This window comes from Vigna unguiculata, chromosome 8 (assembly GCF_004118075.2).
Source record: "Vigna unguiculata cultivar IT97K-499-35 chromosome 8, ASM411807v1, whole genome shotgun sequence".
In the NCBI taxonomy this organism is placed as follows: domain Eukaryota; kingdom Viridiplantae; phylum Streptophyta; class Magnoliopsida; order Fabales; family Fabaceae; genus Vigna; species Vigna unguiculata.
The window spans coordinates 10,287,843-10,302,499 of record NC_040286.1 but is presented as its reverse complement, the minus strand read 5'-3'; positions in this window follow the sequence as shown (position 1 = coordinate 10,302,499).

The following is a 14,657-nucleotide window of genomic DNA, read 5'->3' as shown; positions in this document are numbered from 1 at the left end:
AATAATTCAACTAACTGAATTTTTTCATACCAAAAACTATACTCAAGCCTTTTAACCTGTTCAAAAAAGATAAATTTATTAACAAAAAGGAAGATATGAAGATTATACTATCTTGAAGATTCTATCAATCGAAGGTCTTAATGTTAAATGGTAATATATGAATTAAAGCATGAAGACCGAAGAAGAAATCCAAAGAAGGAAAGAAAGAATAATTCAAGACAAGGAAGATCGTTAGACGAATAAAGTGAAACAACATATACTAAATGAGTAAAGATCATTAGACGAGTCAAGTCAACAACAGAAGTTGAATGTCAGATGTCTCTACTAGATGAGAATTTTCATTAGACGACTCTAATGAAAGATTGACCAAAAGTTAATCATATATTAGACGACTATAATGATTAGATGAATCAAGATGAGTTGATCATACTACATTAAAAAGTCAACAAGTCGCTAGGTAATACAAGACCCAAGTCTAAAATGATGAATGAAATCTGACGTTGAAATTGATGATTTAATCAACAAAGAGAACATCAAGATCATCATATTACAAGTCGTGAATTAGTAGATCAACACCGATTGAAGATTTAAGTGAAGATATATTTAAATGATATCAACATTGATTAAATATCTTATTGAAGATAAATATATAAAGGAAAACCTCTCTAATTAAAGATTATGAATATTGTCATATTATTTTCAACCAATCACAACCAAGGAAAATACTCTGCAGATTAAAGAATATAAGAGAATACCCAGAAGATTAAATCTAGAACATTACAAAATTAATTTTAGTTTGAAGAATTGTATGCAAAGTTAATGCAAAGATGATTGCAAAATAAGCTAGAGTGGATGAAAATTAAGGATGCGAAAATAATGTTATTTTAAGGACTTTATGTATAGTTATAAAGATACATTAAATATAGAGTTCAAAGAAAGGTCACGTAGACATGGGAAAAGAAGGTACTAATATGTTTATCCTATATTGATGTACACAATTAGTTAGGTATAAATAAATCACAAGCCTCATACTCTATTGTCGACCATCCTCCTAACTATACTTTTAGACCAAGAAGGTGTGGGGTAGCAAACACATTGTATCTGTAGGATTGTACTACCTACTAGTACTATCCATATAGGCATAAGACCACTACAACCCAAAAGGTATAATGGAAGGGTTTAAGTGCTTCGAGTACTTAAATAATTATTATGCGATAAGTTTGAACTCAAAATATATAAATATGATTATTACATGATTGATAATTGTGTAAGATCTCGAACTCAAAATATATGGACATGATTTTTTTTTTAACAAACTTGATTTATTTTGGCATGATTAGTTATGATTCATGAAAATCTAAAATTTTAAGAATTTATTTCATTCAATTGCAAATTCATTTGAGTAATGTTGTTGTCAACTTGGAGATGTTATTATAGAGCTTTAGAGGTAAGGGAAAAACTTAGGTTTACTTTCTTTGTTTTTCAAAGGAAAAACTTGAGGACCTAAATTGTAGTGATGAGAATAATCTACTTGACTTTTCATGTAACCCTTAACGTTGTTAAATTTTAGGTTAATATTGTTTAGCTTGTTTTGTGATGTATTTTAAATTTAAATTAGGATTAAATATGGTTTTATTTCCTGAACTTTGTTGCGAAAATGTAATTCGTCCCTATATGAAACTTTGATACAATTTGGTCCTTAAACTATAAAAGTGAATGAATCTAGTCCTTTTAACCCAATTATGTTAAATTTGTTTGATGTGTCAAACAAGTTTCTCAACAGATATTGAAGCGGGAATGTGTCAAACGGTTGAAATAACTCAAATGCTAGCATGAAACGCGTTCGACACACTACAAAAAAAAAATTGTTAAATACGACGGTTATTTGGGGTATAAAATGGCGGTTTTGACTGCCATATTTTGCGCGTATGGCGGGTACGGGTACCGCCATATATCCTGCCACCACAATGAATAATATGGCGGTCTTGGACGAAACGCCACAACACCCGCTATTAAATGCATTGCGCAAATAATGGCAGTTCAAACCGTCACATTTTGTGCACAAATAATGACAGTTAAAACCGTCTTAATTTGTTTATTTTAAAGAATTATCATGTACAATACAACACCTAGAAATGCCATTATTTGCACTGTATGAATGCGTTATACAACGTTTCAACTACCATAATTTGAATGTGATTTTTTTTTATATTATTTTTATGTAACCTACTTTCGATTATTATTGAACCTGTTCTCCATAAAATTAAAAAATTATAGGCAACATCTTGATCATTAATACTTTCATTCATAATTCATATTTCATATTTAAAAAGTTGATATTATGAAAGATCATCCAAAAGTTTTCACATTAAAAACAAAAGCCAAAAAAAAATCTAAAACATTATTATAATACATTTTGCTAAATTTCTATAATTATGTTTCTAACTTGTCTTTTCTACCCCGTTTGATCTTCTTATACCAATAGGTGATGGAGCACCACTTCCAACATCGAGTACCTAGAATAAAAAAAAACTTATAACTTATTCAAATTTCATTTTGTATATTATAATAAACTTATGTAATTTGTTAAATAAACATAAGTGATATATATATATATATATATATATATAATAAAAATAAAATCACAATTGGCCTCACCTAATTATATAAACCATATGAAACCCAACTAGGTTCAATATAAATAGGCCAGCAGAATAAAAGGTTCAACCAACTGGCAAAGAACAAATGTTACTATAATAATACATTAATAATAATGAGCCAATAAAAGAAAATATAAATTAAAGTACATTCTCTTCATTCAAAATATATTCAATGATAATTCATTTCTACTTATAAAATATTCCAAAAGTACATAAAAATCTTTCATCTTTTAATCATAAAATATCACAACTATAGAAACTTTGACACTGCACAACCATATGAATAATGACGCTATAGTGTATTCAATATTGGAGAACACAAGAGCATGAGGTAAAGGCTGCTAAGTGCATTGATGAGTGATAAAGGTTTATTGGTATCTAACATTTGGGAATATAGTGGAATTGAGCCTAAGATAGCTAGGGCATGAGAGAAAAATATAAACAGAAACCACATGAAAGAATTGATTAAATAGAGGATACCCCAATAGTTAGAGAAAAAGGTGGATTAAAACCAAAGAGATTCAAAATAAAACTGATGAAAAGGCTCTATGATAAAATGGATTCTTTGAAGAATTGGTTTAGCACAAAACATAATATTTAGCCAACTCCACCTAGTGGCAAATGTTTGTTGTTGTTGTTGTAACTTAAAACTTACAATATACCATTTATTTGTATTTTAACATACCTCAGGTGACAACGTTACTCTCTCCCTAGTTAAAGAAACCAAAACAAACAAATAGAAAACCCTCCCAAACAAACAAAATTATGGTCCAATGTCCTTTAAATAACATCATCTGTCTTCAAAATTTAAAATGTGAACATTATACCAAATATGAGAACTATTTACTAGGCAAATCTCAAAGTTGTTTTGGCAGGGAATTCCCAATTTTCCCACTCGGATTCTCAATCATCTATTGAAGGGTGTCACCACCTTTTTTTTACAAATTCTATAACTCCTCTAATATTGAATAACCTGTAAGAAACGTAAAGGAATCCCAGGATGAAATTATAACATGAATTTCTTTGTTCCATGTTGAAAGCTTTAGGAATTAGTAACAGGTGTCTATTAGTCATCAACGGTGTGCATGCTGCATCCTAGAATGGGTACATATTTCTAAAACATCTCATAAAATAGATCAGTACAATTCCCCACCACCCCTACCTAAAAAGGGTTCATATCAATAAAAATAAAAACCAATTTCCATATTCAAGTTCACTCTTCTATGATCCTATGTGCATAATTCCAAGCACATTGTATGCAAGATTTTTACTTAGAGAAAGTAGAAAATTGTAGAGGGATTACTTTAAAGCTCTAGTTTGTAGAGAGTGTCTATTACAATTAAATCTACTGTAACATAGAAAGAAAAACAGAGAAAAGAAAACTAGCAGAGAATTTATGAAAGATCTTCTTGTTATTCATAGACCAGAATGTTGGCTTTTATATACAGGGAACATCTAACAGAAAGGAATATATTCTCTAGAGCTGAGCTGTCACAGTGGTTATAACCGTATAACAAATACAAAATCTAAGTCAAAACAGAATTGCATAATATAATTCTATATACTCTAACATTCCCCCTCAAACACAAGATTATTGAAAGGAATCAATAACATTGAGTTTGTGACGTAAGATATAGAACCGAGCTTGAGAGAGGGATTTGGTGAGGATGTCAGCAACTTGATCAGTAGCAGGGATGTGGGAGACAATTAAAGAGAGATCCAAAACCTTTTCTCGAACAAAGAAGATGTCTAATTCCATGTGCTTTGTGCGAGAATGTAGAACTGGATTATGACTCAAAGCGACAGTACTTTGATTATCACAATAGATGACCGGTGTGGCACACACAATTTTTAACTCTTTAAGAAGAGATTGCAACCATAAGAGCTCAGAAGCAGTGATAGCAAGGTTGCGATATTTGGCCTATGCACTGGACCGAGCAACTAAAGTTTGTTTCTTAGACCACCAAGAAACCAGATTTTTACCAAAATAAATACAAGCACCTGAAGTGGACCTTCTGTCATCAATATCTGAGGCCCAATCAGCGTCACAGAAAGCAGTGAGAGTATACTGGGTAGAACTAGGAGCAGGTTGAAGATGTAACCCATAAGAAAGAGTACCCTTTAAATAGCGCAGAATGCGTTTGACAGCTTTCCAGTGATCAGATAAAGGTTGAGACATGAATTGGCAAACTTTATTGACACTAAAGCCAATCTCAGGTCTGGTTATAGTGATATATTGCAAAGCACCCACAATGGATCTGTAGAGAGCAGGATCATCAAAGTAGTCAGAGCCATACTTGGAAAGTTTGAGGCCACCTTGAAGAGGAGTGGAAATGCCTTTAGCTTCTGTCATGCCAGCTTTGACAAGGAGATCACGAATGTATTTGGTTTGACAGAGAAAAAGAGAGCCATTAGGAAGATGTTTTACCTCAATACCCAAAAAATACTCAAGATCACCAAGTTGTTTAAGAGCAAAAACAACATGCAGTTTGGATATTATAGATTGCAGCAACACAGCAGAAGACCCAATGAAAATTATGTCGTCAACATAGATAAGCACATAAACACAATCAGAAGCAGTAGTGAGAACTAACAGAGAGGGATCACACTTGTTGTGAACAAATCCAAAACTGACCAAGGTAGAGAGGTAAGTCTGTCATACCAAGCGCGTGGGGCTTGTTTTAAGCCATAGATGGAACGATGAAGTTTGCAAACAAGAGAGGAATCAGGAGACTCAAAACCAGGAGGTTGAGTCATGTAGACATCTTCCTGTAAAATGCCATTTAAGAAGGCATTATTGATATCAATTTGTTGCACAGACCAGCGATTGGTTAGAGCAAGTGTAAGAATCAACCGAACAGTAACCGACTTAACAACTGGAGAGAAAGTCTAAGAATAGTCACAACTTAACCTTTGATGAAACCCTTTAGCAACAAGACGGGCTTTATACTTTTGGATAGAACCATCTGGGTTTTCTTTGATGCGAAACACCCATTTGCAACCAATAGCAGTGCGGCCAGAAGGAAGAGCAGTAAGGGACCAGGTCTGATTGGCCATTAATGCATCATATTCACATTGCATAGCCTCACGCCAAGGAGGAGAAGACAAAGCTTGCTTAACAGTGGAAGGTTCTGCAACAGTAAGAAGTAAGGTGGGAAACCTACGGGGTTTAACAATGCCAGATTTTGAACGGGTTTGCATAGGATGAGTGGGTTGAGATGGTAAAGGCAAAACAGGAGGCAAGGAGTGAGACTCAGGAGAAGAAGTTGACACAGGAAAAGGAGGAACAACAGGTGGGTCTAATGAATGGGATTGGGAGGAGGAAGACACAGGAGGAGACAAAACAAGAGGTGTGTCAAAAGTAGCATGCTGAGTGGGAGTGACAATCACAGAAGGAATGATGCCAAGAGGAAGAACCCGAGAGGATGAAGGGGCTAACAAAGGAGGCTGGACTTGAGTGGCAAAGGGAAAAGTATGTTCATCAAAACCAACATCCTTAGATATAAAAATTTTGCCATTAGTATCGAGACATTTGTACCCTTTGTGACAAGGGGAATATCCTAAAAAGGTACAGGTTGTGGACCTAAACTGTAATTTGTTGTTATGGTAAGGACGTGTGTGTGGAAAACAAGCGCAACCAAAGATTTTGAGGAAATGATAGTCAATTTCTTTGTGAAAAAGAGTGAAATATGGGACATGATAAGGAGCAGCGGATGAGGGAAGACGATTGATGATATAAACGGCAGTGTGGAAAGCATGGTCCCAAAAAGACAGAGGAAGAGAAGCTTGAGATAGAAGAGTAAGACCCATGTCCACAATGTGACGATGTTTGCGTTCGACTACACCATTTTGGTGGTGAGTATGAGGACATATAAGACGATGGTGAATACCAAGGGATGTGAGATAATGAGTGAAAGGTCTAAATTCACCACCCCAATCTGTTTGAATTTCTGTAATTTTGTGATTCAATTGAAGTTCAGCAGAAACTTTAAATTGTTTAAAAACATGGATGGTTTCAGATTTGTGCTTTAGAAAATAGATCCAAGTGTATCTGCTGTATGCATCAACAAATGAAACATAATAGTTATACCCCATGGAAGATTTAATGTGCGAGGGACCCCACAAATCACAAAAAACAAGTTGTAACGGCTTAGTATAAGAATTTAAAGAGGAGTGAGAAGGAAGTTGGTGGGACTTTCCTATACAGCATGCTACACAGAAATTTGAAGGAATTTTATTTAATGGAGAGAGATTACAACATTTAAGAACATTTTGTAAAACTGTAACAGATGGATGGCCTAGCCTATTATGCCAAAGGGAAAACATAGTGAACTTGTGTGTGGGTACAATGGAAATAGAGGGTGATTTGTGTGTAACAGAAACAGATGGAGCATGAAGAGAAGGCTGACGATGAGAACGCAACGGAGGCAGAGGAAACTGATACAGACCATCACGACCAAGATACCCACAAAGCAAGATGAAGTGATCAACCTGAGACTTGACAAAACAAATAGAGGAATGAAATTCGAAATACACGTTATTATCTTTGGCAAATCGACTAACACTGACAAGGTTTTTATTAAGGGCAGGAACATGTAACAAATGCTTAAGCTGCAAAGAGATGTGGGGATCATGAGAAGAAGAAAATGTTGTAGAACCTGAGAGATGAATGGGAAAACCTTGTCCGTTACCAAGGAAGACATGATCATCCCGAGAAGAAGTCATAGGGTCAATAATATTTGTGGCATCAAGGGTTATATGATGTGACGCGCCAGAGTCAACGAACTAGTTCTGAGACTACTGGGCAGGAACCGGGACAGGTGGGGCATATGTAGCAGGTGGAGGCGGTGGAGGTGGGGCATGAGTAACATATGCATGAGGTGGAACAGATGGCATAGGATGAAGAGAAGACGCTTATGGTGGATGAGAACGTGGCGAGAAAGAGGCTCCTGGAAACTGAGTGCCTTGAAAGTGAGGTGAATGGGAGGAATAAAAGTGTTGTTGAGGCGGTGCAGAAGCAAAAGTATATGATGGAGCCACATAGTTGGGGTCAAAGCGAAAATAACAAACTCAAGCGGTGTGGCCATACTTGGTGCAAACTTGGCATTGAACGTTGCTACGACCAGAGCTCCCACCCCGACGACCACGACTGGATCTACCGCGCTGATAATAACCTCCCCGTGTAGAGGGCGGATGGGGAAAGCGAGGATGGGCTTTAATCACAGGCTCAACTTGTTGTTTCCAAACTAAAAAGTTAGTGTCGGATAGCTTCTCAGATATGACATACGAGAAGATGATCGGAGTCATCGACGAAGATGCCATTGGAGAAAGAGGAGTCGTGAGCTTAGGACCGGTGCCCATAAATTAGGCTTCACGCTCTGGATACCATATTACAATTAAATCTACTGTAACATAGAAAGAAAAACAAAGAAAAGAAAACCAGCAGAGAATTTATGAAAGATCTTCTTGTTATTCATAGACCAGAATGTTGGCCTTTATATACAGGGAACATCTAACAGAAAGGAATATATTCTCTAGAGCTGGGTTGTCATAGTGGTTATAACCGTATAACAAATACAAAATCTGAGTCAAAACAGAATTGCAGAATATAATTCTATTGTATGCAAGATTTTTACTTAGAGAAAGTAGAAAATTGTTAAGGGATTACTTTAAAGCTCTAATTTGTAGAGAGTGTTTTATAGAGGAGGAAGATGTAACTGACAAACTGGTTCAAGAAGCCATCTTTCTACATTATTGGCATTTATTGTTGGTGTTGTTGTTGAGGATGCAGCCTCAGAGGCATGTACAACTCCAAGGTTCTGCTTTTCTTTTGCTTTGGATCTAACACCTGCAACTTGTCAGTGTAACAAAAAGCACTTGGGCAAATGATTGTGGGTTACTGAACTGAAAGCAAGTGAGGTGGATTTAGAGTGATGAATTCCATAAAGTTTGAGACTTTGGGAAATCATACAAAAACCCTCTATCTAAAATTTCATCCTAGAACTGATCAAAACACAAAATAATGTAGGCATGAACGAAAACGTCCAAGAGTTTGTAGGGTTTTGTCTTCACTTTAGAGATTTGAGAGACATAGAATAAAAAAGAGTAAATAAATAAGAGGTGAATAAAAGAAATCTATAATAAAAAAAGAGGTGAATAAATAAGAGGGAAAGATGGCGCCACATGGGAAACGGTGGCCGCGAGAGAAATCTATAATAAGAGTATAATAGCGTTTGTAAATGCCATATTTTACATACAAAATATGGCAGTTATAAAACTGTCGTATTATGAAGCAAATTATGACGGTTTTTCATAACCGCCATAATAAAATCGTCATATTTAACTCAATTTTTTGTAGTAACATACAAAAAAATAATGTAAATGGGTTAAAAGGATTATATTCATTCATTTTTAAAGTTTGAAGACCAAAATGTATCAAAGTTTTTGACAAAGACGAATTCCAATTTCGCATCAAAGTTCAGGAACTAAAAACATACTTAACCTTGTAGATCAAAATTTGTCTTTATTTTGTTGTAAAAGTATAAACAACTTCTTTAACATAAATCTATATGTATATTAACATTATAAAAACCTAATATCATGCATGCTTAACAGACAATGTAAACGCAAAGGACCTTGCATCTATTCCGTTAGAGAAAGTTGTGAACTTGCGTATACACATTATTTTATTACCATCCTAATTTATCTTAATTACTTATTAAACTTGATTTCATAGTTTTAAAATAATTAAAAAAAATACAAAGGATGATTTGAACGAAACATAGCCAAATAATTGTGTGCATCAATCTAAAGTAACCATATCACTACCTTTATTTCTTCGAGTCAACCTGGCATTTCTTTGAACTTTGTAACCAATGTATCTCTTTAACTTTCCATACAATCCTTGAAATAACATTACTTTCTCATCCTTAATTTCATTCACAATAATATATTTTCAAATCATCCTTACACATGAACTTTTCATACAACTCTTGAAACTAAAATTTATTCAAAAACTTTTGGGCGTATTATCATTGCATTTCTTACCTTCAAAAAATTTTAAAATAGTAAAAGTTACAAGAGAACTAATATAATTCATATATATATATATATATATATATATATATATATATATATATATATATATACTATTTTATTGCTTTGTACATACATTTAAATCCTTCGTTCATTAGTTGAATTAAAATATTATACAAGGTTGTTGTCCAGAAAATAGTATAAATACAAAAGATTAAAAACCAAAACAACAACTAGAAAAGAAAGTATAATTCTCACATACATAGTTCATAGTAAAACAACAAACGTGTTTTTCTTAAGAATTTTTTATGGAAAACTTCAAAAAAGGTTCTTTTTGAACCTAGCCCTGGGTTTTCATGCCTAATGAATATATTTTTGAACTCAAAATTTGTAAATTGTGTATGTACAAATACAAAATAATAATGGGCAAATTGTATATGTAAAAAAAAAATGTGCCAAAATAAAGAGTTAGAGATAGGGATTGATGCCTCATAACTTGATGGGGTTAATGGAAATCTAAGATTGAAATGGAAGGCTCAAAGTGATGTATTCTCTTATTTAAATTGTCTCACAAGAAACTTTAAAATAGATAAAACCATAGTTTATAAAGCAGAAATTAAGAAGAATAGGAAGATATGAATCCTAAGTCTAGCTCTAATTGAATGAAACTAGATGACTAATAAATTAAATAAATAAGAAAAGAAGAAAAAATAAGGAAGAAAAGAGAAGAGAAGAAGAAACTTTACCTTAGGGCCTCTCATTCTGTTGTTATGGAAAATTATGAAAAAGATGTGGGAGATTTTATTGTAAAAGAAATGTATTTAATCTTGGTAATTAGATTTAGAAGATTGTCATTGGAAGAGAAGAATAAAATTATACTTAAGTTTATCCTTTACATTAAATTTGTCATGTCATTAGGGTAAAAAAATCTTCTTACTTTGTTTTATTCATAGATACACAAAATTTGTGAGAGAAATGGGCTTTATCGAATTGTTTTTATTGTTTTCAATTAGGAACAAATAATGAATTTGAGTTTATGGATTTGTAATACACAATTTTGCTATTTTAATCCCTTATTAAATTAAAATCATCTATTTTAGTTAAAAAAATTCAAATTATTTTTAATAAAGTTTAAAATCTATTTCTAAGTTTTATTGATCATTTTTCTAAAATTTTAGAAAAAAAATCTATAAATCTTATCAATGATGGATTTTTGAATGAAATTACAACGAAATCCAAAATTAGTAAAAATTTCACTTTAAATTCATATCGTAAATCAAACAAGAAAATAAGGATCATTGTAGATTTAGTGGTTGTAAATAGAATGAATAACTATTAGCACAAGTGACCTTGGGGAAGATGTGGTGAAGATGCCCTAATGATCAAGCTAGAGATCTGTTAAATCTGGAATTGACTTGAAGATCATGGAGCTTGTATTTTGTATTGTATTCGTAGACCATATGACATAGGTTAGATGTTGTTTTGTCTTGGGTGTGCCTTTTTTAATCTGTTAAAAAGGTTTTTAATAAGTTAAAAGGATTGTTGAATATAGTTTCGGTATGAATATATTCAATTAGTTGAATTGTTATTCAATCAACCTGTTGAATTCATTTATGACCAAGATATATAAGCTGGTTTTTAGAGAGATGGGACACAACTTGAGATTTTCGAGCATGAAAAACTACACATTTGGAAAACTCTCTCTATAAATTACATAGTGTGCAATTATTGATTGAAGATCTTGGTTAATCTTCGAAGCATTTTTGCTTGGTTGAAGCTAGAAGAACACGTGTTTGGTTGGCTAGGGAGAGCCTCTATTGGGTTTGGTTGTTCTTGTGCTTCTGTGTTGTTCCTAGTGTGATTCCAGGTCTATAAGTGGGATTCTTACAGTGTTTGGGATAAGATTATTGTGGGATTCAAGAATCTTGGTGTTTTGCTTTATTCAAAAGTATAATTTGAGTGATTTTGTAAAACTTTTGATGTAGTGAATGATCAGGCTCATCTTGTCTTGATAAACTGGATGTAGTTCTGTGATTTAGTGAACCAATATAAAAATCAATGTGTGATCATCTCTCCTGTATCTTGTTCACATCTAAATCTCAAGAAAATCAATTACCTCAATCTTTGTAAGGTGTGCATGTGTTTTTATGTTATATGGTAATATAACTAAGTTTGATATATTGATTGGAACATATCTTGGTTGATAAAGCATGTTGTTTGAGTGAGTTTCGTGCATTTCGTATTTTGGCATAATGTCCTAGAATATCAGCGGATTGTTATTATATTTTAATCTATTGAATTATATTGCATGAAAGATGAATATGTTGTTTTTGGTTTTAATCGGTGGAAAGTGTACAGTTATGCAATACTCGCATTCTGATTTTGTTGTTAGTTTGATTCAACAAAAAGGGGTTTTAAGTTTTTAAAAAGTAAAGGAAATTTTATAAAGTCAATTCAACCTCCTTCGCTAAACTATCCATTTCAATACTTACAATAACTTCTATTAAAATTTTAAAGTGTTTACGGAAGTCAATGTAATTAATTAACTATGTACATCAATCAAGATAACCATATCACCACCTTTTATTCCTCCACGTCTACTTAGGGTTGTCAAAATGGGTCGGGTTAGAAAACAGAACCCGTCAGTTAAATCAACACGACCCGTGTTGCTTACTAGCCCGACGGGCCAACCCCCAGGCCTCATAAGTTTTAAAAAAAGCAAGTGTTTCACTTAAGTTAGGCTCTTTGGTCCAGCATAGCAGAAACAAAAAAACCCAGGCAAACCAACCATTCAATCTCTGTATCATTGTCGCAATCGTAGACCCAGCCACCGCAGCGCCATTTGACTTCTCTTATGTGTTTCTCCTTCATCCACTACCTGACCTGGACGACATCGAAAGGAAACCCAGCCACCGCAGTGCGATTTGATAGAGAAAAATGACAGAACAACAAGGGAACCAGACCATGGCGGACAACGACAATTCCGACGAAGGCTAACCACCACAACATAGGTTCGTTCCATATTCAAAATTTTGAGCCATAATTTTCGATTTACAGCCTTCATTCCCAAATCACTAACCCTAATTTTGATTTAACAATTGAAGTTGAAGGTGTTACTGTGTGTGTGAATCATTGTTGTATTTTCGAGTTCCACCAATTGGACAAATTGTGGTTGTTGTAATTCTAGTTGTAACACTGTTCATAGTTGCTGGCGTGCATAATTGGCTTCCTTCGAGATAATTTTTGGACTGTTTGTAAGTGTTTATATAGTCAATCATCCAATTCATGTAATTATTTGTTGCTTATCATTTGTGCCTTCTGTAAGTGAGTCAATTGTTGTAATTAAAATGATGTTTTTTGTTGTTTTTGCCGTGTTGTTTGTGCCATCTGTAAATTGTTGGACTTGAGTTATTTGTTGGTGTTTTTGGAGTGCTTTTTGGGTTTCTATTTGTGGTATATTTTACTGAGTTATGTCATTACGTTTTTTTGTGTTAGGATTTAGTGAACCTGGGTGGTTAGTAAGATATAATGGATGAGTCAAATAATAATCGTACTCCAAATGTTGTTAATGAAACTGAGAATAATGATGCGATTGAAGGGGATATGGATGAGAGTGTTAAACTTAAAGATTCCTCTTCTAAGAAAAATGAAAAGTCAACAACTTCTGAATTTCGAAATACTTTACTCGGATTGGAGTTGGTGATGATGGAAAAGAGAGGGCAACAAAAAATACATTATTGGTGGACAAAAGTATGACACTTCTCATTTGAAGCGTCACATTGAGAAATGTAGTAAACTTAAATGTGAATATGTGAGGCAAATGATAGTGGACGGACAAGGAAAGTTAAAAGCAAGAAAAATAGATTAAGTGGTTTCCCGTTTTTTGTGTGCCAATTTAATTATTCAGCACTGTTTACCATTCAACTTTGTTGAGTATAAAACGCTTAGAACTTGGATAACTTTTATGAATCCTGATGCATGTTTGGTTTCTAGAAATACGATAAAGAATTATGTTTTGAAAATACATATGAAAGAAAAAAACATGTTAAAGGAAGAGTTTAGGAAAATCAAAAATAGGATTTGTTTGACATCTAACTTGTGGACTTCTTTAACTGGTGAGGGTTATATTGCTTTGACAGCACATTATGTTGACACAAATTGAAAATTGTGTAGGAAAATTTTGAACTTTTGCCATTTCCCTCCACCTCACACTGGATTTGAGTTGTCAAAGAAAATAAATGGATTCTTACATGATTGGAGAATTGAGAAAAGAATATTTTCTTTGACTTTGGATAATGCATCTACTAATGATGTTCTGATTAAAACTTTAAAAACTTTACTAATGAGTTTGTGATGGTGAATTTTTGCATGTGCATTGGTGTACACACACTTTAAACTTGATTGTGCAAGAAAGATTGAAAGCCTTTGGTGATTCTTTAGATCATATTAGGGAGAGCATAAAGTATTTCAGGGGTTTTGAAAGTAGGATGATAAAGTTTAAACAATGTATTGAAAAAATAGGGGACATTGATGTCAAGACTACTTTGTGTATAGATGTTCCTACAAGGTGGAACTCTACTCTTTTTATGCTTGAAAGTGCCCTAAAATATCAACGTGTATTTGGAAGCTTGCACTTAGTTGGCAAGAATTATAAGTACTATTTTTCTAAGGAGAAATGGAGAAGGGTTAAAAAAATTGTGTTATCCTGTTACCTTTTTATGAGATCACAAATCTAATTTCTGCCTAAGTTATCCTACATCAAACTTGTACTTTTTACAAGTATGGAACATCCAAACCTTTTTAATGGAAAGTTTAAAAGATGAAGATCAAGTTATGAGAGATATGGCTGAAAGGATGATGGTAAAGTTTGATAAATACTGGGATGAATATAACACTATCCTTGCATTTGGGGCAATTTTAGACCCAAGGATGAAGTTGAAAATATTGGGATATTGCTATGAA